This window comes from Aquarana catesbeiana, linkage group LG06, assembly GCF_042186555.1.
Source record: "Aquarana catesbeiana isolate 2022-GZ linkage group LG06, ASM4218655v1, whole genome shotgun sequence".
Taxonomy (NCBI): Eukaryota; Metazoa; Chordata; class Amphibia; order Anura; family Ranidae; genus Aquarana; species Aquarana catesbeiana.
The window spans coordinates 280,991,464-281,017,871 of NC_133329.1; positions in this window are offsets into that span (position 1 = coordinate 280,991,464).

Below are 26,408 nucleotides of genomic sequence, written 5' to 3' on the forward strand. Positions count from 1 at the left end.
GGTACAATTTCTGGGGAAATTGTGAAAGTGTTCTTGCCTCTACAACTGGAGTGGCTTGAGTAACTGTGAAAAGTGTTAAAAAGCTTAATATTTTAAAAAGTATAAATAGTAGTAAAAAAGTTCCATCATTCGCTGAAAGAGCTGAACATTTTTTTCAAAAGTAATTTTTTTTTTCAAAAATGAATTTTTTTTAATCAAAAATGATTTTTTTTTCTTCAAAAATGATTTTTTTTTTCAAAAGTAATTTTTTTTTTCAAAGGTAATTTTTTTTTTCAAAAATGAATTTTTTTATTTCAAAAATAATTTTTTTTTCGAAATTATTATTTTTTTTAAAGTAATTTTTTTTTCAAAAATAATTTTTTTTTTTCAAAAATATTTTTTTTTTCAAATATATTTTTTTTCAAAAATAATTTTTTTTTTAAAAGAAATTTTATTTTCAAAAATATTTTTTTTTTTCAAAAATAATTTTTTTTTTCAAAAATATTTTTTTTTTCAAAAATATATATTTTTTTTTTCAAAAATGATTTTTTTTTTCCAAAAATTATTTTTTTACTTTTTTCAAAATTTTTTTTTTTCAAAAATATTTTTTTTTTACATGGGGCGGTCATAATGTTTTGGCTGATCATGGGGTGGTCATAATGTTTTGCTGATCATGGGGTTGTCAGCTTTTGTCACTTCCCACTCTAGTTTTGAACATTTCGCCATTCATTCCTATGGGACCAATTTCGCCGCAAAAACGTCATTTCGTGGACCATTCGGCAAAACATTCCACAAAGTAATAGCACACCAATCGGGAACAATCCGCTCGTTTCGGTATATTATTTGTCTCTGTAGTGTGAAAACTGTGGGAGGGGTCTACAAGCATTATCAAGTCTAGCAGATGAAGTCACATGCATTTGGAGTGTCTCAGCATCTTGTGTTTACAACCACTGTTTCCTAGCAACGCTCATGCCCTGTTTATGCTTCCCAAATACTGCTTCATCAAAACTGCCCCATCAGAATTACCCCATCAAAACTGCCCCATCATAATTGCCCCATCAAAACTGCCCCATCAGAATTGCCCTATCAAAACTGCCCCATCATATTCCTCTATTATAAATCAGTACATGGTGTGTCTGTCCCCTCCCCCGGGCTCTGTAATCAGCTGAGATGCTCCAGCCACCTTCCCCCCTGTGTATAACAGAAGCTTTGGTAACCATGGCAACAAAACAAACACTAACAGTACACTCTGATTAATGGCTAAAATTTCCTGAAATGACCTCTAAACAAATGGCCGTATTTTAAAAACTATACATCCTACAGCGAAGATCTTTATATTGTGAGAATCACAAGACCCAGACCTAGATTTTGATGTATAGTATGTCTCTGAAATATTAAAAATGAAGGCACAGTCGCAGTTTAGAAATTGCCCTTCAAATTTGGAGGGGGCTAGAGTGTAGTTTCAATGAATGTCAATGGACGGCGTGAGTTGCAAACAAATGGTCATATTGTGAAAACTATCAGGACTATGGCTTAGCCGTGGACATGTTTAGTGGCAGCAGGGATAGCTGAACATTTTGATATAAGATTTGTGTAGGTGGGCTTGAAAATGAGGGAGTGGCGGCAGTTTAGAAATCATGTTCTGATTTTCCAGCTTTTGTCATCTCCCACTCTAGTTTCCCCATTCATTCCTATGGGACCAATTTCGCCGCAAAAAGACGATATTTTGTGAACCATTCGGCGAAACGTTCCACAAAGTAATAGCACACCATTCGGGAACAATCCGCACGTTTCGGTATATTACTTGTCTATGTAGTGTAAAAACTGTGGGAGGAGTTAGGGTGGTAAATTTGGCTATAATAATAAGAATAATATATATGTGAGATAACAGTAAGTGGTCTTGCTATGCAAGAACACTTAATAAGAATAAGAATAACTAGAAAAGGTACAATTTCTGGGGAAATTGTGAAAGTGTTCTTGCCTCTACAACTGGAGTGGGCGGAGTAACTGGGTGGGGTGGAGTGGCTTGAGTAACTGTGAAAAGTGTTAAAAAGCTTAATATTTTAAAAAGTATAAATAGTAGTAAAAAAGTTCCATCATTCACTGAAAGAGCTGAACATTTTTTTCAAAAGTAATTTTTTTTTTCAAAAATGAATTTTTTTTATTCAAAAATGATTTTTTTTCTTCAAAAATGAATTTTTTTTTCTTCAAAAATGAATTTATTTTTTCAAAAGTAATTTTTTTTTTCAAAGGTAATTTTTTTTTTCAAAAATGAATTTTTTTATTTCAAAAATAATTTTTTTTTCGAAATTATTTTTTTTAAAGTAATTTTTTTTTCAAAAATAATTTTTTTTTTCAAAAATATTTTTTTTTTTCAAATATATTTTTTTTTTCAAAAATAATTTTTTTTTTAAAAGTAATTTTTTTTTCAAAAATATTTTTTTTTTTCAAAAATAATTTTTTTTTTTCAAAAATAATTTTTTTTTTTCAAAAATATTTATTTTTTTTCAAAAATATTTTTTTTTTTTTCAAAAATGATTTTTTTTTTTTCAAAAATTATTTTTTTATTTTTTTCAAAAATTATTTTTTTATTTTTTTCAAAAATTATTTTTTTTTTTCAAAAATATTTTTTTTTTTACATGGGGCGGTCATAATGTTTTGGCTGATCATGGGGTGGTCATAATGTTTTGGCTGATCATGGAGTTGTCAGCTTTTGTCACTTCCCACTCTAGTTTTGAACATTTCGCCATTCATTCCTATGGGACCAATTTCGCCGCAAAAACGTCATTTCGTGGACCATTCGGCGAAACATTCCACAAAGTAATAACACAACAATCGGGAACAATCCGCTCGTTTCGGTATATTACTTGTCTCTGTAGTGTAAAAACTGTGGGAGGAGTCTACAAGCATTATCAAGTCTAGCAGATGAAGTCACATGCATTTGGGGTGTCTCAGCATCTTGTGTTTACAACCACTGTTTCCTAGCAACGCTCATGCCCTGTTTATGCTTCCCAAATACTACTTCATCAAAACTGCCCCATCAGAATTACCCCATCAAAACTGCCCCATCATATTCCTCTATTATAAATCAGTACATGGTGTGTCTGTCCCCTCCCCTGGGCTCTGTAATCAGAGCTGAGATGCTCCAGCCACCTCCCCCCTGTGTATAACAGAAGCTTTGGTAACCATGGCAACAAAACAAACACAGTACACGCTGATTAATGGCTAAAATTTCCTGAAATGACCTCTAAACAAATGGCCGTATTTTAAAAACTATACATCCTACAGCGAAGATCTTTATATTGCGAGAATCACAAGACCCAGACCTAGATTTTGATACATAGTATGTCTCTGAAATATTAAAAATGAAGGCACGGTCGCAGTTTAGAAATTGCCCTTCAAATTTGAAGGGGCTAGAGTGTAGTTTCAATGAATGTCAATGGACGGCGTGAGTTGCAAACAAATGGTCATATTGTGAAAACTATCAGGACTATGGCTTAGCCGTGGACATGTTTAGTGGCAGCAGGGATAGCTGAACGTTTTGATATAAGATTTGTGTAGGTGGGCTTGAAAATGAGGGAGTGGCGGCAGTTTAGAAATCATGTTCTGATTTTCCAGCTTTTGCCATCTCCCACTCTAGTTTCCCCATTCATTCCTATGGGACCAATTTCGCCGCAAAAACTACGATATTTCGTGAACCATTCGGCGAAACTTTCCACAAAGTAATAGCACACCATTCGGGAACAATCCGCACGTTTCGGTATATTACTTGTCTATGTAGTGTAAAAACTGTGGGAGGAGTTAGGGTGGTAAATTTGGCTATAATAATAATAAGAACTAGAAAAGGTACAATTTCTGGGGAAATTGTGAAAGTGTTCTTGCCTCTACAACTGGAGTGGGCGGAGTAACTGGGTGGGGTGGAGTGGCTTGAGTAACTGTGAAAAGTGTTAAAAAGCTTAATATTTTAAAAAGTATAAATAGTAGTAAAAAAGTTCCAACATTCGCTGAAAGAGCTGAACATTTTTTTCAAAAGTAATTTTTTTTTTCAAAAATAAATTTTTTTATTCAAAAATGATTTTTTTTTCTTCAAAAATGAATTTTTTTTTTCAAAAGTAATTTTTTTTTTCAAAGGTAATTTTTTTTTTCAAAAATGAATTTTTTTATTTCAAAAATAATTTTTTTTTCGAAATTATTTTTTTTTAAAGTAATTTTTTTTTCAAAAATATTTTTTTTTTTCAAAAATAATTTTTTTTTTCAAAAATAATTTTTTTTTTCAAAAATATTTTTTTTTTTTCAAAAATATTTTTTTTTTTTTTTCAAAAATGATTTTTTTTTTCAAAAATTATTTTTTTTTTTTTTTCAAAAATTATTTTTTTAATTTTTTCAAAAATTATTTTTTTTTTTCAAAAATATTTTTTTTTTACATGGGGCGGTCATAATGTTTTGGCTGATCATGGGGTGGTCATAATGTTTTGGCTGATCATGGGGTTGTCAGCTTTTTTCACCTCCCACTCTAGTTTTGAACATTTCGCCATTCATTCCTATGGGACCAATTTCGCCACAAAAACGACATTTCGTGGACCATTCGGTGAAACGTTCCACAAAGTAATAACACACCAATTGGGAACAATCTGCACGTTTCGGTATATTACTTGTCTCTGTAGTGTAAAAACTGTGGGAGGAGTCTACAAGCATTATCAAGTCTAGCAGATGAAGTCACATGCATTTGGGGTATCTCAGCATCTTGTGTTTACAACCACTGTTTCCTAGCAACGCTCATGCCCTGTTTATGCTTCCCAAATACTACTTCATCAAAACTGCCCCATCAGAATTACCCCATCAAAACTGCCCCATCATATTCCTCTATTATAAATCAGTACATGGTGTGTCTGTCCCCTCCCCCGGGCTCTGTAATTAGCTGAGATGCTCCAGCCACCTTCCCCCCTGTGTATAACAGAAGCTTTGGCAACCATGGCAACAAAACAAACAGTACACGCTGATTAATGGCTAAAATTTCCTGAAATGACCTCTAAACAAATGGCCGTATTTTAAAAACTATACATCCTACAGCGAAGATCTTTATATTGTGAGAATCACAAGACCCAGACCTAGATTTTGATACATAGTATGTCTCTGAAATATTAAAAATGAAGGCATGGTCGCAGTTTAGAAATTGCCCTTCAAATTTGAAGGGGCTAGAGTGTAGTTTCAATGAATGTCAATGGACGGCGTGAGTTGCAAACAAATGGTCATATTGTGAAAACTATCAGGACTATGGCTTAGCCGTGGACATGTTTAGTGGCAGCAGGGATAGCTGAACGTTTTGATATAAGATTTGTGTAGGTGGGCTTGAAAATGAGGGAGTGGCGGCAGTTTAGATATCATGTTCTGATTTTCCAGCTTTTGCCATCTTCACTCTAGTTTCCCCATTCATTCCTATGGGACCAATTTCGCCGCAAAAACTACGATATTTCGTGAACCATTTGGCAAAATGTTCCACAAAGTAATAGCACACCATTCGGGAACAATCTGCACGTTTCGGTATATTACTTGTCTATGTAGTGTAAAAACTGTGGGAGGAGTTAGGGTGGTAAATTTGGCTATAATAATAATAAGAACTAGAAAAGGTACAATTTCTGGGGAAATTGTGAAAGTGTTCTTGCCTCTACAACTGGAGTGGGCAGAGTAACTGGGTGGGGTGGAGTGGCTTGAGTAACTGTGAAAAGTGTTAAAAAGCTTAATATTTAAAAAAGTATAAATAGTAGTAAAAAAGTTCCATCCTTCGCTGAAAGAGCTGAACATTTTTTTCAAAAGTAATTTTTTTTTTTCAAAAATGATTTTTTTTTCTTCAAAAATGAATTTTTTTTTCTTCAAAAATGAATTTTTTTTTTCAAAAGTAATTTTTTTTTTCAAAGGTAATTTTTTTTTTTCAAAAATGAATTTTTTTATTTCAAAAATAATTTTTTTTTTGAAATTATTTTTTTTTTAAAGTAATTTTTTTTTCAAAAATATTTTTTTTTTTCAAAAATATTTTTTTTTTTCAAATATATTTTTTTTTTCAAAAATAATTTTTTTTTTAAAAGTAATTTTTTTTTCAAAAATATTTTTTTTTTTCAAAAATAATTTTTTTTTTTCAAAAATAATTTTTTTTTTTCAAAAATATTTTTTTTTTCAAAAATGATTTTTTTTTTTTCAAAAATGATTTTTTTATTTTTTTCAAAAATTATTTTTTTTTTTCAAAAATATTTTTTTTTTACATGGGGCGGTCATAATGTTTTGGCTGATCATGGGGTGGTCATAATGTTTTGGCTGATCATGGGGTTGTCAGCTTTTGTCACCTCCCACTCTAGTTTTGAACATTTCGCCATTCATTCCTATGGGACCAATTTCGCCGCAAAAACTACATTTCGTGGACCATTCGGCGAAATATTCCACAAAGTAATAACACACCAATCGGGAACAATCCGCTCGTTTCGGTATATTACTTGTCTCTGTAGTGTAAAAACTGTGGGAGGTGTCTACAAGCATTATCAAGTCTAGCAGATGAAGTCACATGCATTTGGGGTGTCTCAGCATCTTGTGTTTACAACCACTGTTTCCTAGCAACGCTCATGCCCTGTTTATGCTTCCCAAATACTACTTCATCAAAACTGCCCCATCAGAATTACCCCATCAAAACTGCCCCATCATATTCCTCTATTATAAATCAGTACATGGTGTGTCTGTCCCCTCCCCCCGGGCTCTGTAATCAGAGCTGAGATGCTCCAGCCACCTCCCCCCTGTGTATAACAGAAGCTTTGGTAACCATGGCAACAAAACAAACACTAACAGTACACTCTGATTAATGGCTAAAATTTCCTGAAATGACCTCTAAACAAATGGCCGTATTTTAAAAACTATACATCCTACAGCGAAGATCTTTATATTGTGAGAATCACAAGACCCAGACCTAGATTTTGATGTATAGTATGTCTCTGAAATATTAAAAATGTAGGCACAGTCGCAGTTTAGAAATTGCCCTTCAAATTTGGAGGGGGCTAGAGTGTAGTTTCAATAAATGTCAATGGACGGCGTGAGTTGCAAACAAATGGTCATATTGTGAAAACTATCAGGACTATGGCTTAGCTGTGGACATGTTTAGTGGCAGCAGGGACAGCTGAACGTTTTGATATAAGATTTGTGTAGGTGGGCTTAAAAATGAGGGAGTGGCGGCAGTTTAGAAATCATGTTCTGATTTTTTAGCTTTTGTCACCTCCCACTCTAGTTTCCCCATTCATTCCTATGGGACCAATTTCGCCGCAAAAACGACGATATTTCGTGAACCATTCGGCGAAACGTTCCACAAAGTAATAGCACACCATTCGGGAACAATCCGCACGTTTCGGTATATTACTTGTCTATGTAGTGTAAAAACTGTGGGAGGAGTTAGGGTGGTAAATTTGGCTATAATAATAATAATAACTAGAAAAGCTACAATTTCTGGGGAAATTGTGAAAAGTGTTCTTGCCTCTACAACTGGAGTGGGCGGAGTAACTGGATGGAGTGGCTTGAGTAACTGTGAAAAGTGTTAAAAAGCTTAATATTTTAAAAAGTATAAATAGTAGTAAAAAAGTTGAAGTCCCATCATTAGCTGAAAGAGCTGAACATTTTTTTCAAAAGGTTTTTTTTTTCAAAAATGAATAATTTTTTTTCAAAAATGATTTTTTTTTTTTTTTTAACCACTTCCCACCTGGCCACTGCACATATACGGCCGGGTGGGCGCTCTCTCCTTCTGAGTGGACGTTCAGGAACGTCCCTCAGAAGGAGTGGGATCGCGCGCGTGCGGCGCGTGCGGCACATCTCCGATCGGCAGGAGGGCTCTGCGATTGGCCCTCCTGATCACATGACGGCCGTGTCGAATCACAGCCCTCATGTGATGTAAACACAGAGCCGGTTGCTAGGCAATCTGCTCTGCTCTCCTCACACGGAAGTTGTCAGTGAGGAGAGGAGAGCGGATCGCTGCAGCCGGCTGGTGATCAGTGAGTATGAGCTGTTTTTTACAGCTTTTTACTCACTGCTCACCAGTCTAGTGACCCCACACAATGTAAAAACACAAAACAAACACTAAGTAAACACACAATGTCCCCAAAACACATGTCCCCAAAACACACGTCCCAACATAGTAAAAACACATGTCCCCCACATAAGTCCCCGTAAAATAACATGTCCCAATGATTATCTGCACACATATGTCACCTCTGTACATGATCATTTGCGCACGTGTCTGTGATCACACGAACCAATTATTATACACTTAACGGGATTTTTTTTCCAAAAACATGTAGCAGAATATGTTTTGGCTTAAATTTATGACAAAATTTGATTTTATTGGATTTGTTTTAAAATAGAAAGAAGAAAATAGTTTTTTTTTCCAAATTTCCGCTCTTTTTTCGCTTATATTGCAAAAAATAAAAAACAGAGTCGTGAATAAATACCACCAAAAGAAAGCTCTATTTGTGTGAACAAAATGATAAAAATTTAATTTGGGTACAGCGTAGCATGACCGCGCAATTGTCATTGAAAGTGTGAGAGCGCTGAAAATTGGGCTGGGAAGGAGGGGGGCGAAAGTGCCCAGTATTGAGGTGGTTAAATGAAATTTTTTCAAAAATAATTTTTTTTTTTTTTCAAAAATGAATTATTTTTTCAAAAATGAATTTTTTTTTTTCAAAAATGATTTTTTTTTCAAAATTAATTTTTTTTTTCAAAAATGAATTTTTTTTTTTTTTTTCAAAAATCAATTTTTTTTTTTCAAAAATGAATTATTTTTTTTCAAAATGAATTTTTTTTTTCAAAAATTATTATTTTTTTTTTTTTTCAAAAATGATTTTTTTTTCAAAAAATTAATTTTTTTTTTTCAAAAATGATTTTTTTTTTTTTTTCAAAAATATTTTTTTTTTTCATGGGGCGGTCATAATGTTTTGGCTGATCATGGGGTTGTCAGCTTTTGTCACCTCCCACTCAAGTTTTTAACATTTCACCATTCATTCCTATGGGACCAATTTCGCCGCAAAAACAACAATATTTCGTGAACCATTCGGTGAAACGTTCCACAAAATAATTTTTTTTTTCATGGGGCGGTCATAATGTTTTGGTGGATTATGGGGTGGTCATAATGTTTTGGCTGATCATGGGGTTGTCAGCTTTTGTCACCTCCCACTCTAGTTTTGAACATTTCGCCATTCATTCCTATGGGACCAATTTGCGCCGCAAGAACGACGATATTTCGTGGACCATTCGGCGAAACGTTCCACAAAGTAATAGCACACCAATCGGGAACAATCCGCACGTTTCGGTATATTACTTGTCTCTGTAGTGTAAAAACTGTGGGAGGAGTCTACAAGCATTATCAAGTCTAGTAGATGAAGGTATGACCACATGCATTTGGGGGGTCTCAGCATCTTGTGTTTACAACCACTGTTTCCTAGCAACGCTCATGCCCTGTTTATGCTTCACAAATACTGCTCAATACACAATACACAGGACCATGATAGCTGTAGTAACTGTGCAGTAATTCAAATGGCCGTATTTTAAAAACTATAAATCCTACAGCGAAGATCTTTATATTGTGAGAATCACGAGACCCAGATCTAGATTTTGATGTATAGTATGTCTCTGAAATATTAAAATTGAAGGCACGGTTGCAGTTTAGAAATTGCCCTTCAAATTTGAAGGGGCTAGAGTGTAGTTATAATGAATGTCAATGGACGGTGTGAGTTGCAAACAAATGGTCATATTGTGAAAACTATCAGGACTATGGCTTAGCCGTGGACATGCTTAGTGGCAGCAGGGATAGCTGAACGTTTTGATATAAGATTTGTGTAGGTGGGCTTGAAAATGAGGGAGTGGCGGCAGTTTAGAAATCATGTTCTGATTTTTCAGCTTTTGTCACCTCCCACTCTAGTTTCCCCATTCATTCCTATGGGACCAATTTCGCCGCAAAAACGACGATATTTCGTGAACCATTTGGTGAAACGTTCCACAAAGTAATAGCACACCATTTGGGAACAATCCGCACGTTTCGGTATATTACTTGTCTATGTAGTGTAAAAATTGTGGGAGGAGTTAGGGTGGTAAATTTGGCTATAATAATAATAATATATATGTGAGATAACAGTAAGTGGTCTTGCTATGTTCTTGCCTCTACAACTGGAGTGGGTGGAGTAACTGGGTGGGGTGGAGTGGCTTGAGTAACTGTGAAAAGTGTTAAAAAGCTTAATATTTTAAAAAGTATAAATAGTAGTAAAAAAGTTCCATCATTCGCTGAAAGAGCTGAACATTTTTTTCAAAAGTAATTTTTTTTTTCAAAAATGAATTTTTTTTATTCAAAAATGATTTTTTTTTTCTTCAAAAATGAATTTTTTTTTCTTCAAAAATGAATTTTTTTTTTCAAAAGTAATTTTTTTTTTCAAAGGTAATTTTTTTTTTCAAAAATGAATTTTTTTATTTCAAAAATAATTTTTTTTTCGACATTATTTTTTTTTAAAGTAATTTTTTTTTCAAAAATAATTTTTTTTTCAAAAATATTTTTTTTTTTCAAATATATTTTTTTTTTCAAAAATAATTTTTTTTTTAAAAGTAATTTTTGTTTCAAAAATATTTTTTTTTTCAAAAATAATTTATTTTTTTTTCAAAAATATTTTTTTTTTTCAAAAATATTTTTTTTTTCAAAAATAATTTTTTTTTTTTTCAAAAATTATTTTTTTATTTTTTTCAAAAATTATTTTTTTTTTTCAAAAATATTTTTTTTTTACATGGGGCGGTCATAATGTTTTGGCTGATCATGGGGTGGTCATAATGTTTTGGCTGATCATGGGGTTGTCAGCTTTTGTCACCTCCCACTCTAGTTTTGAACATTTCGCCATTCATTCCTATGGGACCAATTTCGCCGCAAAAACGTCATTTCGTGGACCATTCGGCGAAACATTCCACAAAGTAATAACACACCAATCGGGAACAATCCGCTCGTTTCGGTATATTACTTGTCTCTGTAGTGTAAAAACTGTGGGAGGAGTCTACAAGCATTATCAAGTCTAGCAGATGAAGTCACATGCATTTGGGGTGTCTCAGCATCTTGTGTTTACAACCACTGTTTCCTAGCAACGCTCATGCCCTGTTTATGCTTCCCAAATACTACTTCATCAACACTGCCCCATCAGAATTACCCCATCAAAACTGCCCCATCATATTCCTCTATTATAAATCAGTACATGGTGTGTCTGTCCCCTCCCCCGGGCTCTGTAATCAGAGCTGAGATGCTCCAGCCACCTCCCCACTGTGTATAACAGAAGCTTTGGTAACCATGGCAACAAAACAAACACAGTACACGCTGATTAATGGCTAAAATTTCCTGAAATGACCTCTAAACAAATGGCCGTATTTTAAAAACTATACATCCTACAGCGAAGATCTTTATATTGTGAGAATCACAAGACCCAGGCCTAGATTTTGATACATAGTATGTCTCTGAAATATTAAAAATGAAGGCACGGTCGCAGTTTAGAAATTGCCCTTCAAATTTGAAGGGGCTAGAGTGTAGTTTCAATGAATGTGAATGGACGGCGTGAGTTGCAAACAAATGGTCATATTGTGAAAACTATCAGGACTATGGCTTAGCCGTGGACATATTTAGTGGCAGCAGGGATAGCTGAACGTTTTGATATAAGATTTGTCTAGGTGGGCTTGAAAATGAGGGAGTGGCGGCAGTTTAGAAATCATGTTCTGATTTTCCAGCTTTTGCCATCTCCCACTCTAGTTTCCCCATTCATTCCTATGGGACCAATTTCGCCGCAAAAACTACGATATTTCGTGAACCATTCGGCGAAACGTTCCACAAAGTAATAGCACACCATTCGGGAACAATCCACACGTTTCGGTATATTACTTGTCTATGTAGTGTAAAAACTGTGGGAGGAGTTAGGGTGGTAAATTTGGCTATAATAATAATAAGAACTAGAAAAGCTACAATTTCTGGGGAAATTGTGAAAGTGTTCTTGCCTCTACAACTGGAGTGGGCGGAGTAACTGGGTGGGGTGGAGTGGCTTGAGTAACTGTGAAAAGTGTTAAAAAGCTTAATATTTTAAAAAGTATAAATAGTAGTAAAAAAGTTCCATCATTCGCTGAAAGAGCTGAACATTTTTTTCAAAAGTAATTTTTTTTTCAAAAATGAATTTTTTTTAATCAAAAATGATTTTTTTTTCTTCAAAAATGATTTTTTTTTTCAAAAGTAATTTTTTTTTTCAAAGGTAATTTTTTTTTTCAAAAATGAATTTTTTTATTTCAAAAATAATTTTTTTTTCGAAATTATTATTTTTTTTAAAGTAATTTTTCTTTCAAAAATAATTTTTTTTTTCAAAAATATTTTTTTTTTCAAATATATTTTTTTTTCAAAAATAATTTTTTTTTTAAAAGTAATTTTTTTTCAAAAATATTTTTTTTTTTCAAAAATAATTTTTTTTTCAAAAATATTTTTTTTTTTTCAAAAATGATTTTTTTTTTCCATTATTATTTTTTACTTTTTTCAAAAAATTTTTTTTTTTTCAAAAATATATTTTTTTTTACATGGGGCGGTCATAATGTTTTGGCTGATCATGGGGTGGTCATAATGTTTTGGCTGATCATGGGGTTGTCAGCTTTTGTCACTTCCCACTCTAGTTTTGAACATTTCGCCATTCATTCCTATGGGACCAATTTCGCCGCAAAAACGTCATTTCGTGGACCATTCGGCAAAACATTCCACAAAGTAATAACACACCAATCGGGAACAATCCGCTCGTTTCGGTATATTATTTGTCTCTGTAGTGTGAAAACTGTGGGAGGGGTCTACAAGCATTATCAAGTCTAGCAGATGAAGTCACATGCATTTGGAGTGTCTCAGCATCTTGTGTTTACAACCACTGTTTCCTAGCAACGCTCATGCCCTGTTTATGCTTCCCAAATACTGCTTCATCAAAACTGCCCCATCAGAATTACCCCATCAAAACTGCCCCATCATATTCCTCTATTATAAATCAGTACATGGTGTGTCTGTCCCCTCCCCCGGGCTCTGTAATCAGCTGAGATGCTCCAGCCACCTTCCCCCCTGTGTATAACAGAAGCTTTGGTAACCATGGCAACAAAACAAACACTAACAGTACACTCTGATTAATGGCTAAAATTTCCTGAAATGACCTCTAAACAAATGGCCGTATTTTAAAAACTATACATCCTACAGCGAAGATCTTTATATTGTGAGAATCACAAGACCCAGACCTAGATTTTGATGTATAGTATGTCTCTGAAATATTAAAAATGTAGGCACAGTCGCAGTTTAGAAATTGCCCTTCAAATTTGGAGGGGGCTAGAGTGTAGTTTCAATAAATGTCAATGGACGGCGTGAGTTGCAAACAAATGGTCATATTGTGAAAACTATCAGGACTATGGCTTAGCCGTGGACATGTTTAGTGGCAGCAGGGATAGCTGAACGTTTTGATATAAGATTTGTGTAGGTGGGCTTGAAAATGAGGGAGTGGCGGCAGTTTAGAAATCATGTTCTGATTTTCCAGCTTTTGTCATCTCCCACTCTAGTTTCCCCATTCATTCCTATGGGACCAATTTTGCCGCAAAAACGACGATATTTCGTGAACCATTCGGCGAAACGTTCCACAAAGTAATAGCACACCATTCGGGAACAATCCGCACGTTTCGGTATATTACTTGTCTATGTAGTGTAAAAACTGTGGGAGGAGTTAGGGTGGTAAATTTGGCTATAATAATAAGAATAATATATATGTGAGATAACAGTAAGTGGTCTTGCTATGCAAGAACACTTAATAATATATATGTGAGATAACAATAAGTGGTCTTGCTATGCAAGAACACTTAACTAGAAAAGCTAAAATTTCTGGGGAAATTGTGAAAAGTGTTCTTGCCTCTACAACTGGAGTGGGCGGAGTAACTGGGTGGAGTGGCTTGAGTAACTATTTTAAAAAGTATCAATAGTAGTAAAAAAGTTGAAGAAGTCCCATAATTAGCTGAAAAAGCTGAACATTTTTTTCAAAAATGAATTTTATTTTTTTTTCAAAAATGATTTTTTTTTTTTTCAAAAATGATTTTTTTTTTTTCAAAAATGAATTTTATTTTTTTTTTCAAAAATGATTTTTTTTTTTTTTCAAAAATGATTTTTTTTTTTTTCAAAAATATATATTTTTTTATTAGGCGGTCATAATGTTTTTTCTGATCATGGGGTGGTCATAATGTTTTGACTGATCATGGGGTTGTCAGCTTTTGTCACCTCCCACTCTAGTTTTGAACATTTCGCCATTCATTCCTATGGGACCAATTTCGTCGCAAAAACGACGATATTTCGTGAACCATTTGGCGAAACGTTCCACAAAGTAATAGCACACCAATTAAAGGACATTGAGGCCGGATTCACACTGGTATTTTTCAGCTTTTCACAAAGTTCCACAAGGTAATAGCACACCAATTAAATGACATTGAACATTTCGCCATTCATTTCTATGGGACCAATTTCGCCGCAAAAACTACAATATTTCGTGGACCATTCGGCGAAACGTTCCACAAAGTAATAGCACACCAATCGGGAACAATCCGCACCTTCGGTATATTACTGTCTATGTAGTTTAAAAGCTGTGGGAGGAGTTAGGGTGATATGATCATGGGGTTGTCAGCTTTTGTCACCTCCCACTCTAGTTTTGAACATTGCGCCATTCATTCCTATGGGACCAATTTCGCCGCAAAAACGACGATATTCCGTGACCCATTCGGCGAATGTGTAAAAACTGTGGGAGGAGTTAGGGTGGTAAATTATCAGCATTATCAAGCCTCGCAGATGAAGGTATGGCCACATGCATTTGGGGGGTTTCAGCATCTTGTGTTTACAACCACTGTTTCCTAGCAACGCTCATGTACTGTTTATGCTTCACACGCACTGCTCAATACACAACACAATGTCATTTCTACACAATACAATTCCTATCAAAACTGCCCCATCATATTGCCACCATCAAAACTGCCCCATCATAATTGCCCCATTAAAACTGCCCCATCAGAATTGCCCTATCAAAACTGCCACATCATATTCCTCTATTATAAATCAGTACATGGTGTGTCTGTCCCCTCCCCCGGGCTCTGTAATCAGAGCTGAGATGCTCCAGCCACCTCCCCCCTGTGTATAACAGAAGCTTTGGTAACCATGGCAACAAAACGAACACAGTACACTCTGATTAATGGCTAAAATTTCCTGAAATGACCTCTAAACAAAAAGCTTTTTCTCAAAAACTATAAATCCTACAGCAAAGATCTTTATATTATGAGAATCACAAGACCCAGACCTAGATTTTGATGTATAGTATGTCTCTGAAATATTAAAAATGAAGGCACAGTCACAGTTTAGAAATTGCCCTTCAAATTTGGAGGGGGCTAGAGTGTAGTTTCAATGAATGTCAATGGACGGCGTGAGTTACAAACAAATGGTCATATTGTGAAAACTATCAGGACTATGGCTTAGCTGTGGACATGTTTAGTGGCAGCAGGGACAGCTGAACGTTTTGATATAAGATTTGTGTAGGTGGGCTTAAAAATGAGGGAGTGGTGGCAGTTTAGAAATCATGTTCTGATTTTTTAGCTTTTGTCACCTCCCACTCTAGTTTCCCCATTCATTCCTATGGGACCAATTTCGCCGCAAAAACGACGATATTTCGTGAACCATTCGGCGAAACGTTCCACAAAGTAATAGCACACCATTCGGGAACAATCCGCACGTTTTGGTATATTACTTGTCTATGTAGTGTAAAAACTGTGGGAGGAGTTAGGGTGGTAAATTTGGCTATAATAATAATAATAATAATAACTAGAAAAGGTACAATTTCTGGGGAAATTGTGAAAAGTGTTCTTGCCTCTACATCTGGAGTGAGCGGAGTAACTGGGGGGAGTGCCTGGAGTAACTGTTGTGTGGTTGGAGTAACTGTGGAAAGGTTGAACTGGGCAGATGGGCAGAGTAACTGTGTGGAGTGTTTGTAGTGAGTAAAGATAGTAAACATTACACTAACCAATTGATTGATCAAATTTAAAAAGTGCACAAGTGCTAATGATGTAGAAGGTAGAAATATCAGTAAATGACTTTGTCGGACACAGACTTAAGGGTTACCAGGATTTATTCCGCCCCAGCCAAAGCATAGCACCTGACGGACTCGCGTCCCAAAATCAAGTGTGTCAAAAACAGTTTACACAGTGTACATATAATTTCAATATATTGCATCACAAGCGAACTGGCGGTATATTTCCGTTATACATTAACATTAACATTTTGAACAGTCAACTTTTTGAACTTTTTGGATACAAGGCAATTCATTAAAGCATATACTTTAAACCCTTACAAATTTTCAGTTTCTCTGCAGTTTTGCTCCTTGCTGTTTCTTTGTCTTACTAATCAGCAAGCAGGCTATAGCACAGGAAGGAGAGGGTGAGTGTGATGAGGACAGTGTGATAGGGCGAGCTGACGTGCTGCATCTACCGTCTGTAGGACGGGTGATCGTTTTAGCCAGCCGGCTTCTTATGCTTATTTGAATCTGCTACACTGTAAGTGTTATTTTAATTCTTTTAATAAACCTCAAAACCAGGATTACGCTATGTTGTTTCCCTCTCTTTTCCCGGGGTACCCCTAAATGAGAACAACCCCCCAGCTAGGAGTCTTTTATTAATCTCCATGATAAGAGTGATTTCCTGTGACTTGGTGGACTAGTGGTATCATCACCCTTTGGCTGTATGAAGTGGCATGTCGTTTCCTAGAAGCCCATCCAATGAAAGGCCCTGACCGGGTTAAGGTCGCAAGCCCCCTTGTGCTTGCCGTTTGGTAAGCGCGCATTTTATTTTCAGCTACCACCGTGGTGCGGTGGAGGAATTTTTTCTATTTTACATTTCCTGCTTTAAAAAAATGGGGTCTGAGCCTATGTATTTTCACAACATTTATTTGGACTTTATTCACTGTGTTAGGACTGTCCAGTGAACACTTATTGATTTAGGTTTCAAGAACTGTGTTAGTTATTTAATTTGGGTTCTAACCAATTAGTCCTATTCAACACTGGTACTAGTATTTACTCCTATTTACAGCGCTGCTATATTTGTTATATTGTTGTATTAGTGTGTGTATCTCACATAGAGTGGCTGCTTTTGTTATTATGTAGTTTTTTTTAATTTTTTTTCACTAATTAATTTTCATCACTATTTTGGTTATCCCCTATTTGGTCATTCACAATATTTCACGAACAGGTACCCTTTTTGGGTGCACTACAGCGCGGTATTCCTCTTACTATATGATGAGGACAGATGTCTGTGATGGATGGGGGGGAGTAAGTGAGTTCAGTGTCTAACAAGTACACCGAACATGAAATATAGAGAATGATGTTTAGCTAATTGTAAATGGTCCCACATAACTATGGCCACGTAAACTGACCCTCATTGCCACTTTATCTGTTTGATGACCACTGTCTCACAACCACTGTTTCCTGGCAACACTCATGCCCTGTTTATGCAGGCTCTAAGCGTGTTCACAACCACTGCTCAAAACACAATACACAGGATAATGGTAGCTGTAATAACTGTGCAGTACTCCTGACTGGAGACACTGCTGCACCCTGGAGATGTAAATGTGATCCAACAGTGTGTTTTTTTCTGTGGTGGCTGCCCAGACCAGTTGAGTATATCCTCTTGAGTGAAGAAGGTCAGATATTGGCTTCTTTTCTCTGCACAGAAAATCTTCATTGAAATCTCCACAGAGTATTATAGGTTGGCAATCCATTATTTCCAAAGATTCCAAGAGGCCCAGCAGGTTAGTAAGGAATTGGCCAATACTGTAATCCGGTGGCCTGTAAATGACAGCGAACAAAGCTTGTACAGGGGACTCCAGTTTGACAACCAAGAACTCCAAGTCAGTCACATTGTGATGATACTGCTTTTCATAGGCCTTGAAATGGTTTCTGACATACAAGGCGACACCTCCGCCACTTTTACTTGCAATGTCAGGAAGGTTTGTGTACGAGAGGTGTCTGTTGCGTTTGAACAGGTTGTAGCCCTCCAGCTGGAGACTTTCAGCAACAGAAGAGCCTGAGAGATGAGTTTCAGTGAAACATAAAACATCTCCAAGTGTCAACTCATGGTGAGATTTGATATCTTCAATGTGAGCTGGTAATCCTTCCGTGTTGTGATGGATAATTGTTAATGTTTGCTGTTTGTCTGTTGTCTGTAGAAACTTTAAGAGGGGCATAACACTTTCCAGTGATGCTTTCTTCATTGAATCCAGGGAAGCTGTGATTTCAGGATCAGCAAAGATCTTCTTCTCATCAAAGTCGGTTATGTACAGTCCTTGTAGTGTAGTCGTTCTACTCAGAGCAACATAGGCCATTCCCGGTTGGAAGACCCGTTTCAATGAGACCACTGCCGACTGTATCGACATCCCCTGACACTTATGAATCGTACATCCAAAAGCCAACTTCAGGGGGAACTGCCTGCGAACAACTCCTTTCTGTCTCAGGTTTTCCTCTACCCTTTCTATGTACACCAAGTTGTCAGCATCACAAGACGACTTGTTACGGTATCTCTGTCCTGCATTTGGATTGTCCAGCACAAGCCCAAGCTTGTTTACCGTAGTAGCACCATTCTCAGTCTGGATGATTATTCTTGCAATCTTGCCAAATGTCCCGTTAACAAGCCCGTCTTCTACATCAATGTTTCTTGTGATCATGATACGGGCACCTTCAGCTGCTTGCAGTGTGTCAATCAGATTGTCTTTGTGTCCTTTGAAAGGTTGGTGTTGCCTCAGCATCACTCCTGTCTTAGGGTCTTTTCTGTAATCGTCGGCATCTATGTTGGTGTTGTTTGAATGGAGAACAGACACAGTTGCAGCATTATGTTTGTGAACCTCTTTGTTGGTGGCAAATATGTGTAGCACGTCATTAGGGCAGTGGGTGGGATCTGTAAAAGCCTGAGCAAGCAGAGCTTTGTCATCATTGCTTAAGGTGACAGTCTTCTGCTTGACTCTGATTCTATTCAAAAGCTCAGCAAATGAAATGTCATCCTTCTGTCGCATGCTCTCTGTCAGCGTGATCATCTGAAAGTTGTCTTTCCAGACGTCATTGGTATTTTCCTCAAACACGCAGAGTGGCTTACTTTTTCCCAGCGGGGGGACCTGGTAAAAGTCTCCTACTGCTAGTACTGACATACCACCAAAAGGTTTCTTACTGCCTTTGATTTGCTGTAATCTCCAGTTGATGTAGGCAAACAGAGGCTTTGAAATCATTGACACCTCGTCAATAACAATGATCTCCGCATTTGACAGCTGTGCCCTCACTTCATCTATTAGATTTCCAAGTCCTTGGTAGGGTGGCTTCAAGCTTCTTGGCAACTTCAGCAGAGAATGCAAAGTGTTGCCTGAAATGTTGAAAGCTGCTGTTCCTGTAAATGCAGTTAGTAAAACGCTGGGCATGGATATGTCTGCTTCCTCACGTAGTCTGGTAAGTTTACAGAGTATCTTTGTCGCCTCAGCATAGATGCACTTTATCAGGTGTGATTTGCCTGTCCCTGCACCACCAGTGACAAAGTAATAGAATGGGTCAGGATTTAGGCCACGCACACGGTTAGTGCACCAGTCACAAACTGAGTAGAATGTCTGAGCTTGTGTCCGGTTAAGGTTTCTGTACATTTTCCGAAGGAAATCAGGGCACATTTGTGGGGCCTTCACAGTAAGCGCAATTCCACCTGTTTGTTTGTGACGTGTATACTCCGGAACATCATCTCGTTCATTCTCATGAAGTGGCTCCCCTTCTTTGCGTTCCTCTATACATTCCAACCTATCCAACTCAGCTTCTGGGGCAAAGGTGTTCCAAGCATCTTCAACAGGGCCGTTTTTTACAAAGTCATCCAAGACTTGTTCCACAATTTTGTTGTGTTGTTCGAACTTCTTTTGGTTGCTGGTAACAATTGCAGACACTGCTCGGATTGCTTCTTCTCTTGGTAAGCTCACACAGGCGCCTTTGTAAAAATCCTGGTGTGTTGGGAACCTTACAGTTTTCAGTGATGACTCTGAACGGTGGGGGAGGTAGAGTTTAAGCAGTCTGCCGTAGTAGTTCTCAGGGTCCTTCTTCTATGAGAAGCGTGCGTACCTGATGATTGCAGGCTTCCCTCTCGTGCGTTTTTGAATCATTCCCATTTCATTCAATAGGCTGACACGCTTGCTGTCTTCCTTTTGCTTGCCATCTTCCTTCTGCTTGCCATAGACAACCCTGTAATGGGATGCAAAGTCTGCCAGACACATGGACTCAAACTCTGGTGTTTCGGGTCTGGCTCTGTATTTGTCGACAAAACTCGTCATCCACACATTAAGAGAATCGGCTGGTTTGTTCTGCAATGCACTGAGCGGGAGACTCATTTTCAGTGCGTTGTCACCAGTTGGCAGAAAAACAATCTCACGTGAGCAAGACTTCATTTTCAGGCTGCACGTACGGGCCACAGACTCCTGGGCGCTGACCTCTCTGTGTTTTGAATAAGCCTGAAGAACCTCTTTCATTTCTTCTCGTTCTGTCGCTGTTTCTGGGCTCATTTCTTTGACTATTGTTTTGAGATAGTCACTCAGCTCCCGTTCTGGCTTGGATATGTAGGACAACATGTACATGATGCAACCATACTCATCAAGAATGTACTGGATGTCCATGTTGGCGTTCCAGGCCGTCAGTAAATGTGGATTGTAGTTGTTCACCCAGCAGTCCTTGACATCACGCTTCATTAGAATCACGCTTGAGGAGGTCAATGCCTGAATGTACGAGTTGTACTGATTCAAAGTCATATCACACTGTGCCAGTAGCTGTGACATGTCTTCAAGCTGCACTTTTGGGTTATTAAGCAAATCCCAGACTGGTTTCAGTTTGTTTTTGGCTGCTTGTGGTTTCATTGCACAATCTCCTTGTTCTTCTGGCATCGGGTAAGTTATCCTCGTTTTTCTAATAGGTGGCTTTGGAAATCCAAATCTGAATACTCTGTTACCTTTCTTGCATGATTTTGAATGAGATCTGCTGTGCATTTGAAGTTCTGTTACAAATCTGTGAAGTAAGGCCTGTTTGGCTTCATCAGGCAGCTGGCATGAGATGTTATGATCTATAAAGGCACACACCTTGTCATCACTGTCTTGTCCAAATATAGGAGCTCCTTCTACCCAACAGAGACAATGTATATGAGGGCTCCCTCTCGCCTGAAATTCAACCCGGTAAAAGTAATCGATAACTTCACCAATTGGCTGTGCAGGACCCAACAGCAGCTCTCGCATCAGAGCATCAACCCGTTTGTCAAACATGCGCATGGTGGTCACTGGGTTGCCTCGAAGAATGTCACACTTTTCAGCCCAGTCTAGCCCCGCAAAATCCACCTTTTGACCTTGTTGTGCCTTTATTGCCGTTATTACCTCTGGCCATCTGAATTCTGCAGCAGAGAAGGTAAGAAAAAATGTTGGCTTACCCAATTGTCTGACCATGGCTAGCAAATTCTTCAGATTTTTATCCCAGTAAGCTGGACTCCCTCTCAGTGGTTGCATGAACCTTGTGGCATCTCGGTTTCGCACCAACCTCTCAACCTCACACTTGTCCTGTAGCAGCTTGTTGGATATTTTCCGTCCATCCCTGGTATTGGGTTTTCCTTTCCTTAACTGGATGGACATGCTGCTTTTGGCCATGTGTGTTTCTGTGACAAACTGCGCAAAGAAGAGGTAGCTTGTGTCTCTTGCAAAACGACTATCAACACAAAAAAGCCTTGCATTGAAATACATGCTCGGGGACAGTTTGACTTGTCTTGCCTGGTCCAATGTATTCTGTCCAGTAAGGAACTGAACAGGGAAAGCCATTGCCTCAAGCCTAGGAACTTTAAAGAAGCTGACAGGTGTGTTTCCTTGTGCAGGTGCAATGCTGAATATTCCATCACCGTGTGTCAGTGCTTCCTCTCCAAGGTCAGATGGCTGCAAACAACTGTCTAGGCCAATTCCAGGTCTTAGTGAATCCTTCTCATCCTCTGCATTGGGAGGTTGTTGGTCATGGCCTTCCTGTTGCTCAGAAGCAGCCGGTAAACATGCAGACTGTACCTCTGATGGATCACAATTTTCGATGCGTTCAAGTATCTCCATCATTTCAGTTTCGTCACAACTGTCGAGTTCCATCCCATCATCATTATCATCATCATCAGCGATTGTCTCATCCACTCTAATTGAAATGTCACTGTAGTCGGGGTGTGTGTCAATGAGTTTTGACAGACCTGCTACTACATTTCCCATGTTGACATAATGAAACAGCTGGTGGCCTTTGTAAGTCAGACGTCTTTTCAGCTTCACTCTGTGTAACTGGGATTTGCTGTGCGATCTTGGTAGAGTATTGACCGTGGTTTCCACCTCGGATGGCACACACACTACAGCGCCATGTATAGCTGCCTGTCGACCTTTGGGAAGTGTGATGATCTTGGCAAATGGCAGTATTTTGGCCAAAAGTTGTCTTTCCAGCACATTCAAATCGCAGAGCTCTGGGGGAATGGGCGCCAGCTCCATGTTGTTAGCTACAGCGATGGATGATTTGTGTCCTGCTTTTAAATGTAAATCACAGTTGTGACAAATCCATTCTTTGGTCCTTTCATCTGGTACGGTGCATTGTTCAGGTCCTTGACAGTGATTGTTGCACACATGGACATATTTCCCTGTCAAACAGGCAGCAACAATGTGTAGATTCTTCTTGTAATTGCTGTGAATGCAATGTTTCACTTGGTTAGGGAAAAGGGTGCGATGACACATCGTGCACACAAATGTTGGCCCAGCTTTAATGCATTCATGGAAAGTGGATATAGCTGTCTGCATTAGGCTGTTGTCCACTGGTTGACTGCATTCCCGCATGACACGAGTCCATCGTCTGTATTTCATTCTTATTTTGAAGGCACATTGCATCTTATGGGTTATGCGAAAATCTGCTTGAGTTTGACGCTTCATTTTCATGTAACTCATGCAATGTTGCAAGTGAAGTTTTCTGAAAGCAGGATCATTATGATATTTTCTGGTGATGTATTGCTTCTGCTTCAACTTGAAATCGACATTTGTGGCATATTTTCTGGTGATGTATTGCTTCTTCTTCAAGTTGTAATCTGCATTTGTCGCATATTTTCTGGTGGTGTACTGCTTCTGTTTCAAGTTGAAATCTGCATTTGTCGCATATTTTCTGGTGATGTATTGCTTCTGCTTCAAGTTGAAATTGGCATCTGTTGCATATTTGCGAATGATATATTGCTTCTGCTTCAACTTAAAATCAGCATCTGCTCTGTATCGGCTGGTGATGTATGTCCTTTTCTTATTGGTGACAGACATCTTTGTAGCCTTGAAATCACGCCTTCTTTCATTTCTGTGTCTTGTCTTCAGTTTTTGTCGTCTCTGTACATTTAATTTGGACAATGCCTTACTGTCCTTCCATATGCCCTGTGAGGATTTCGCATCAACTGACCGTGGAGAATGCTTGCTGGCTGGGAATCCAGTGTGTGTTACATCTTTGGTCATCTGTGTCACTTTGTTCTCCACATGCTTTGCATTATGTGGTTTGTCAGATTGCACCAGTGGGGACAGCAAACCATCTGACAGACGTCTTGCACGATGAAATGAGACTGGCATGAAGTCATACTGCAGTCCATCAATAGGGCCTCTGGTGTCTGTAAGGAGCAATTCATACAACTTATAAATCCTTGCCCCCATATCACTCAAATGTGTAAAAGTGATCATAACAGCTTTTCCTTTTCCAGTGGCAGGAAGTCCATCCTTATTTCGACTATGAGAATCAAACAGTCCATATCTCCCAGACTTGTCTCTGAACAATTCAATGCAATATGGCACTATTATAAAAAGTGCATGTGTAACATCTGCATTGAGGCACTGAAGTCTTGTGGAGAGGTCAACAAACCAACCTTGGTTGTCACCGTCTACAGTGTCTCTCATACATCCCGATAACACTGGAGATTTAACAACGTTATACTCATATTTGTCAATGTTGACTCTGAGGGGCACTTCTTCCATTGTCAAGTGTTGATGCTGATAGACATTTCTTTGTTTTAGCTGTTTTATTGTTGAGCCATACAAGCTGTTGCCCTTCTTCAGTATTTGATCAAGATCACCCTTTCTCACATCATCAAGCTCACTGTGGTATGCCAAAAATGTCAGAGCCATGCATGTACACTGTTTGTTCCTTAACCTTCCATAGCCATGATGACCCTGATGAAATGATGCCTGCACAGAAATCTCACTTGGTACACATGGTTCTTGCATGCCATGGTTTTCAGAAGTGCCCATCACACTGTCACTGTGCTCTTGAACTTGACACTGAGTTGAACATGAAAATGACACCACAGGTTCACTATGTACCTCCTGGGCACATTCACTGTCACAAACCTCCATATCCACTATGCTGCTGTGGGGCTCCGGATCCAGTTTAGTCCAGCGTATCTTTGCAGCTTTAGATCTCTTTCCTTTAGATGGCATGATGATATTTGTGGAAGGAGCTATAATTCTCCTCAGAGCTTTGTTCGAAGAGCTATAATTCCCCTCAGAGTTGTGTTGGAGGAGGAGCTATAATTCGCCTCAGAGCTGTGTGGGAGGAGCTATAACTCCCCTCTGAGCTGTGTGGGAGGAGCAATAATGCTATAATTCCCCTCAGAGCTGTGTGGGAGGAGATACAATTCCCCTTAGTGTTGTGTGGGAGGAGCTATAATTCCCCTTAGAGCTGTGTGGGAGAAGCTATATTTCCCCTCAGAGCTGTGTGGGAGAAGCTACATTTCCCATCAGAGTTGTGTGGGAGAAGCTATAATTCCCCTCAGAGCTGTTTAAAAGGAGCTATAATTCCCCTCACAGCGGTGTGGAAGAAACTATAATTCCTCTCAGAGTTGTGTGGGAGGAGCTCTAATTCTCCTCAGCTGTGTGGGAGGAGCTATAATGCTAAGCTGTAATTCCCCTCAGAGCTGTGTAGGAGGAGCTATAATTCCCCTCACAGCGGTGTAGGAGAAACTATAATTCCCCTCAGAGTTGTGTGGGAGGAGCTATAATGCTAAGCTATAATGCTATAATTCCCCTTTGAGCTGTGTGGGAGGAGCTATAATTCCCCTCAAAGCTGTATTGGAGGAGCTATAACTTCCCTCCAAGCTGTGTGGGAGGAGCTATAAAGCTATAATTGTCCTTAGAGCTGTGTGAGAGGAGCTATAATTCCCCTCAGAGCTTTGTGATTTTTTTTTTTCAAAAATGATTTTGTTTTTTTGTTTTTTCAAAAATGATTTTGTTTTTTTGTTTTTTCAAAAATGATTTTTTTAAATGATTTTTTTTTTCAAAAATGAATTTTTTTTTTCAAAAATGAATTTTGTTTTTTTCAAAAATGATTTTTTTTTTTCAAAAGTAATTTTTTTTTCAAAAATATATTTTTTTTTCAAAAATATTTTTTTTTTTCAAAAATATTTTTTTTTTCAAAAATTAATTTTTATTTTTTTCAAAAATATTTTTTTTTTTACATGGGGCGGTCATAATGTTTTGGCTGATCATGGGGTGGTCATAATGTTTTGGCTGATCATGGGGTTGTCAGCTTTTGTCACCTCCCACTCTAGTTTTGAACATTTCGCCATTCATTCCTATGGGACCAATTTTGCCGCAAAAACGACGATATTTCGTGGACCATTCGGCGAAACGTTCCACAAAGTAATAGCACACCAATCGGGGAAAATCCGCACGTTTCGGTATATTACTTGTCTCTGTAGTGTGGAAAATGTGGGAGGAGTCTACAAGCATTATCAAGTCTAGCAGATGAAGTCACATGCATTTGGGGTGTCTCAGCATCTTGTGTTTACAACCACTGTTTCCTAGCAACATTTCCTTTTGAACATTTTGCCATTCATTCCTATGGGACCAATTTCGCCGCAAAAACGACGATATTTCGTGGACCATTTGGTGAAACGTTCCACAAAGTGATAGCACACCAATCGGGAACAATCCGCACGTTTCGGTATATTACTTGTCTCTGTAGTGTAAAAACTGTGGGAGGAGTCTACAAGCATTATCAAGTCTAGCAGATGAAGGCACATGCATTTGGGGTGTCTCAGCATCTTGTGTTTACAACCACTGTTTCCTAGCAACGCTCATGCCCTGTTTATGCTTCCCAAATACTACTTCATCAAAACTGCCCCATCAGAATTACCCCATCAAAACTGCCCCATCATATTCCTCTATTATAAATCAGTACATGGTGTGTCTGTCCCCTCCCCCGGGCTCTGTAATCAGCTGAGATGCTCCAGCCACCTTCCCCCCCTGTGTATAACAGAAGCTTTGGTAACCATGGCAACAAAACAAACACTAA